The sequence below is a fragment of the Anopheles arabiensis genome, chromosome 3 (genome assembly GCF_016920715.1).
Source record: "Anopheles arabiensis isolate DONGOLA chromosome 3, AaraD3, whole genome shotgun sequence".
Taxonomy (NCBI): Eukaryota; Metazoa; Arthropoda; class Insecta; order Diptera; family Culicidae; genus Anopheles; species Anopheles arabiensis.
This window is the reverse complement of record NC_053518.1, coordinates 1,184,520-1,191,446: the sequence shown is the minus strand read 5'-3', so window position 1 is coordinate 1,191,446 and position 6,927 is coordinate 1,184,520.

Here is a 6,927-nt window from a genome sequence, read left to right as displayed (position 1 = left end):
CAGATTATGTATTCTAGCACTCCCCGAAAAACACAAAACCGCATTACACACACACACGCGACCTGTCCTGTAAATGGTTATTTAATTGCTGGTGACTGCAAGAGACTCCAACAGTCAGGTTTAGGTGAATATTAAAAGGGCACGAGGCACGGTGCCAGCAGCAGCTGGTTATCCTTCCCGGTGGACAAACTGCCCTATCAGTTGCATTATCCGGCGGTGGTTTGAGAATGTAATACCAATAATCACATCCATCAAATGCATTACACGAACCGACGAACCTTGATTGCAACTAAGGCAGGGCAATGGTGTTTTGCATTTTGTCCACACTCTTTTTCCCCCCATTAGCCGCACAGCGAGTCAAACAGGATCCTGTTTCGGGAAAGGAAATGGGCGGGAACCTGTGTATGAAAATATGAGCCCGCCCGCTGCAAGAACGCGATCGTGATCGATCAAGATTGGGTGCAAATGGGGAGCTTGCTGGGGCAAAATCCCGGCACACATTACAGTGCCGCTTGAACTTGCACTTGGCGACCATGGAACGGAATGCGAAAACGTCCGCCCTAGACGTGGAATGTTATCCGCTGGTGGTGTGCGCCCCCCAGCGTATGTTTGGTTGGTTTGTTTGTTTGTTGCGTTGGGGCGTTGTCAGTGTTGGGAAAGCTTTTTCGGACTCGAATGGCAAGGAAGTAAGCGGACAACACGAATTGCGAGATAAAAGCCCACCCTGTTTCGTATGATGGAGCCTGTCCGGATCGCTTTGTGGGTCATGATCGGTCGGTTTGGCGCTGGTGTCGGGTTTATTTCCCTTGGGGGGCGCGATTCGTTGTTGATCGTAAGCACATTAGACTCCGCTGACAAAGTTGCTGGAGGATTGTTGCAAGCGTTGTTATTAATGAGGTTGGTGTGCTTAATAAGAGCTAGTCTAAGTGTATTGTAAAATGTGTGTCATTGCTCCAGAAACGGAGGAACTGCATGCACCGAAGATTCGTCACCCAATTTCCGGTATGAATAATACGGCCAGCATAAGCCATGTAATTCCTGATTGCTATTATGATACGGTTTCACATCACACCTCCCGACCGGTAACAGTGAGTCACTTTCTACCACGGAACGAGGCGGGAAGCGCGGCCAGCTCTCGATGCTGTAAGCACGTTCCCGTGGCGCAAAAGTAAAATCGTCCCAACCCGTCACGTTTCCACACACACACACACACTCACACACACACACGGTGGAGAAAGAGGTTAGTGCCCTTTCACTTACCCAACTCATTTGCACTTTTTCGACGGTTTTTCGAGTCAGGAGTCATTGGACCGGACAGGACCGGAACCGGACCGCAATCGGTCACTCGGATGGCACTTTCTCCACGCGGTGGCCGGCTGCTGACGTCGTACGCAGTGGTTCCCGCGCGTGTTTTTTGGGTAAGCGGGGAATTTCTCCCCATTTGGGTGGGGGAGGCAGTGGGACGACCTACAGACGTCGATGACCGCAAGTGGCCGCGATCACGAGGTCGGGAAACAACAGAGAGACAAACATGTGTGTGTATGTGTGTGTCCCTTTTGTGTGACGAAGTTATGTCGCTGCCGGAACGCCACGCAAGACGCCACGGGCGAAAGCGATCGAAACTGTTGTGTGAACTCGCCCCAACAACACACACACACACCATCCCCCGGGTGGCCGGGAGGGGAACACAGGGAACTAGGTTGCAGAGGATTGCCGGGGTGTAAGATGTTTGCACGATCAGTTGGAGTGAAAAGTCAATGTGCTTTCGCTGGGCTAAATGTTTTGTGCACCGTTTTCGTTTCCTTCTGCTTCTTCGCAGCCCTGTTGTTGTTGTTGGGCGTGCGGCACCGAAAGGAAAGTTTTTTTTTTATCAACACCAGAGAGTGAGTTCGCAACGGCAGGAGGGGGCAACAGATGTTGATAATTCCAACAACGCAAAAAACAGCAACCGAAAAATAACAATAATAATCAGTACCGGATATTTTGGCGAAGCAAGGTAAAGCGGGCCATGTTCGTGCCGTGTCCGCCATTGCTAATGGCCATTACTTCATCGTGTCTCTTACCGGCAGAGCTTGTAACCACCGTCCACGGGTCCTTATTGTTTACATGGCCTCTGGATGAAGGTAATCTGTTGCTGGTGGGCAGTAAAGTGGGTTGTATGCGTTGTTTTATATGATGTTTGGAAAGCGCCGTTACTTCATATGATCATCATGGTTGGTATGGTAAAAGTAAGTTAGATAATTGTATGTAAGGTATAAAACAATATAAAAAGAAGGAAATTAAAAAGAAAAGAAGAATGATATTAAAACGAAAAACTAATAAGAAAACGAACAAAAGAAAAGCGAATAAATTGAACAAGTAGGAAAGAAGAGCAGACACAAACAACAATAACTGGCACACAGACATGGAAACACTCCTTAAAATTGATTTATTAACTCTACCATATTTTATGTTTTATGTTTTTTTCATGCCATGTTTTACTTCTATTTGTATTCTATTTATTCTATTCATTGTTTTATTTTTATTTTTTATTTTTGTTTCTTTATTTTTATTTATTTTTTATTTATTTTTATTTATTTATTTATGTTATATTTTAGTTTTATTCTATTGTCCTATTCCTCTCTCTCTTTCTTCTCTTGTTTGTTTTCTTCATCTGTTTTTCTATTTTCATTCCTTTGCACTCTCGTCAACGCCTTATATTGCTCATTTCTGATCATTTATGCATTGTTTTACCGCACTTATCGGTTTTATCTGTTTGTCCCCTAAGCACTCTAAGCAGCCTAAAACTGGTCAATCTGGTCTCCAGCTTCCTATCCTCTAGGGTGTGTTTGCTCGTGTGTCCACAGCGGCGGGGCGTGCAGAAATGGAGTAGAATAAAAGAAAACCTGCCGCACCTACCGCATAACACCCACCGAACCACATGCTCGCTCCAAACACTGACACACACACACACGGAACAACCCATTTCGTTGGGGCGATAAAAAAAGGAGCTGGATGCATTTATTTTGCAACGACAATTACAACCAACCGGGTGGATGGCGAGCAGGGTTGGAGAGGCCACGGCGGTACGCCAAGACCTTGCACGTTTGGTGGCTAAAGTTTATTTCCTTACAGTGCTGACTGTAGTACTGGTTCGCCCGCACCGTTCAGGCGGTACCAGGTTGTCTCCTATACCGCGGCCGGCATTCTGAAAGCAAGAGCGCGCGCAATTTAGCTAAACCGCCCTAAAGCCAAACGGTGTCAGGGGGGCGTTAAAGCCAGGCGAAACGGATTCGTTGCAACGGGGGTCGGCTTTTAATTTTGTGATATATTTTATGATCCGCTCAAACACACACACACACACACTTCCTCGCGAGCGGTTTTGTCGGTTTGTGGGCCAATGCCCCCTGGGTGTTTGTGGATATATGTGGGGTTTGCAGTATGAGAAATGAAATATTAGGTGAGTGGAAGGTAATGAACATATTTTCTGAAAATATATTCTAAACAAGCGAACTTGTTCTTTCGAACGTGCAAACAAGTGCCAATAGCACAAGGTTCATGGATTTTTCTCACACTGCAAGCCGCACAATCAGCCAAAGATAGTCCGTTTCGGGGCAGCAAAAAGAGCTTTTCCATGTCAACCACTATCAACCGTATCGACCTTTGCAATTGTTGTATCCCAGGCACCATCTTGTGGGAGTGCAGCTTGACCGAGGGGAAGCAAGCAGAGAAGGTTGATTTGTGGCTTATGGCCGCTCCACAGCCGCAACGGCGCATGAAATCGTGCACACACACCCGGGGTCCAAAAACCGTGATAAACGACCGACCGATGGTGCGCGACACGGCCACTTGCACTTTGGCGCGCGTTTATCTCCATCACGGTGCACCCGACTGCCGTGCGCCGTGCTGCAAAACAGGCGAACACCCACGGCTGACGGCTAACGCCCAGAACGAGGTCAGAGAAGAAAGTAACGGCCAGCACAATTAGCATGTCGCGAACGGTTCACCCCCTAATGCCACCGTTCTCAACGCGCAAATCCTCATTCCAGGCTGGACCGGTTTCCTTCTCCTTCACACCTCCCCCCCCCATGTGGGTTGGCGTGACCTGAGGACTAATACTGCTCGCCCCCCGTTTCCTCGCCCTGCTAAGCTTGCAATTAAACACAAAATTGACATGCTCACGTCCCTGCGAGGAAAGGAGGCTTTTGTACGGTGCGCGGACGAAATCGCACAACAAATATAGTACAATAAAAGCTGCCAACCAACTCCCAAGGCGTGCACACAAACGCTAAGCTCTGTGATCCTGCATTAACATGTGGCGTGTGGAAGAGAGAATAAAATGGCGTTGATTTATATCCCGTCTCGAAGGACCTACCGTTGAAGATGGGGGGCTGGGTGGAGCTCGGAGGTAAAATCGGGAAGCAAATCGACCTTTGTACGCGCTGGAGTTGGTTCTTTTTGTGTTCAAAGCCATTAAAATGCATCTATTAATTGGCACCGAATGGTCGGCCGACCGTGGTGTAGTGGGCGGCCTCGTTTCCCCAGTCCAGTCCCACCCGGATGGAATGTCACCAGCCTCGTCAATTCCACCGTGCATTTGATGCCTAATCCCAAATAAACTGGAACGATTGCGTTCGAACGAAAGAGAAGGTGGAAATATGATTCCCGCCGACCATCAAGCAAGCGTGGAAAAATGAAGCATCACCGTTACCTGGGCAACAACATAGACAGAAGAGGAAAGCCCCGCCCCGTTGGATGTATGTTTTTTTCACTTCATTTTCTTCTTCGTCGCTTTTCGCTTTGTTATTTTTTGGGGCCGGTGAAAGTAGCATAAAAATGGAAAGTGCACATACAGAGCGCATGCACGCGCGCACGCACGCACGCACGCACGACCCAGCGCGGTGGAAAGTAGAACGCGCACACCCCATGCGCCCAGCGTTAGCACCTTTTCCGATTCCGAAAGTGGAGATTTACTTCACCGGCATGAATTACACACATCCCACCCCCTGTGTGCTGTACACAGTATTGAATAATAATGATGCTAGTTGCATTTCCCTTCCTCCATCCATTCCGGAAGGCAGCTCCGAGAAGGAGTGACAAATGGAAAAACCGCGCTACCAGCGGGAAGAAAAGTGAAGCGAAGCCCAGTGAAAGGAAAACAAGCGCTGACCGCATTTTCGAAACGCATCGACTTTCCAATCATTTCCCACCCGTCCAGCTTGCTTCTCTTTCTCCCCCCTCCCCTCTTTTGCTTCTCTTTTGCTACCATTTTCGTGGAAGTATTTTAGGTCGCGCTTGTGTGCACTCTTCAGCGCCCAACCAACGGCTGAAGCAATCAGCGAAGAATCCTCACCAAGGGGTCGGTCTTAACGAGTCGATCATTACGAAACCTGTCAACGGATTAATTGCTTCCTGTTTTGCGCGACCCGCCAAGTGGCAAGGATGCACAATTATGCCCACCCATCGTCACAACAGCCTGCGGGGAGGAGTGCCCGCGGGATTGCCCTTTTATGGGAGAACGGTGCGGAGCGTAAATTATGCCACCCAACAAGGTTGAGGAAATGCTGCTGGAGTCAGAGTCAGACAAGAGAGCAATGAAGCTGGAGTGGAGTTAATTTTGGTAAAAATATTAAGATAATGATGTGTTTTCCCTTTTTTATGAGGTTCTTAACATGTAATTAGGTATTCTTATATTTTTTCTTGTGTTTGAACTAGTTTAAGTTTTCGCTTAAAAATAAAATCATTATTTTTATAACCCACATTTGCTTACATTTTATTATTTTATTTTATTTTATTATTTTAAAGTGTTTTTTGAGCTGTCGTTTATGTTTTTTATCTCATTTTCACACTTCTGTTTGAATTAATATTTGCTTGTATTACTCTTTTTACAGCTTTTTTAAGCCATTTTAATTTTTTTCCAATTATTCTATTTTTTAATTACTTTTTCTCTTATTTTCCTTCCTTATTTTCATTATGCTTCTTTTTTTCTACGTTTACAAGTTCTTTGCTTGTTGATTTCCCCGTTTGATCCCCATATCCATTATACATTCCATACCGTTCCACCATACACTGTAAAGAGATACCACCGACGCAGCTGCATTACTTAAAAGTGGAACAAAACCGGGTTAAGTACACCCACCCGACTAACCCGGACCCTCCCATCTATATGCCCTAATATCAGCATTCAACCCCCGGGGCCACGATCGCACACGCTGTTATGTTTTGCTTCGCAATCGCGTTCCATTTTATCCGTCGTCGGGTCGGGGTGGGTTCGTAATTTCACTGCGCCCTGCATTACTATATCTCCACCTGGGTGTTTGATTTGTTTTTCCTCTCGGTGGTGGGCAGGTGTACCGGTGTAAGATACAGCAACGCGTCTGGAGCGTGAGTAACTGAGGGTGGAACGGTGGAGCGTTCCTGGGACAAATATGGAGCGCATAAAGATAGCCGCTAGACGGTGTATCGAAACGACGGGAGACTTATTTCGTCCAGCATAGTTTACCTATTTAAACCACTGTTTGTGTTTTGTGCTTAAAATTAACTATTGAGCATAATTAAATGCAAAAATAGTCTGCTGCTTTAAATGCTGCTCAATGAATAAGAAGTTCTTCCGCTGATCCTCCACTTTGTGTGCATCGGAAAGTTAATCTGATCAAAAATATGCAAAACAAGATTCCATCGATTGCTTTCTCATAATTTATGCTTCACTTTCACAAGACGCCAACCGCACAAACGAGAATGAGCGTCTCACAGCCCCGAGGAACGGGGACTGCCTGTAAATCGAAATTTTATAACACACACACGCACGCACGATCCCTCTTGCTCTCTCTCTTTCTCCATCGCTCCCATGGCGCTCGAAATCGAATCTCATCGCGGCCGAAATCGTGCCAGCGGTGGTGCCGCATACGCGCTTAGTAGGTCAGCGACGCCTCTGCAATCGCGATCACG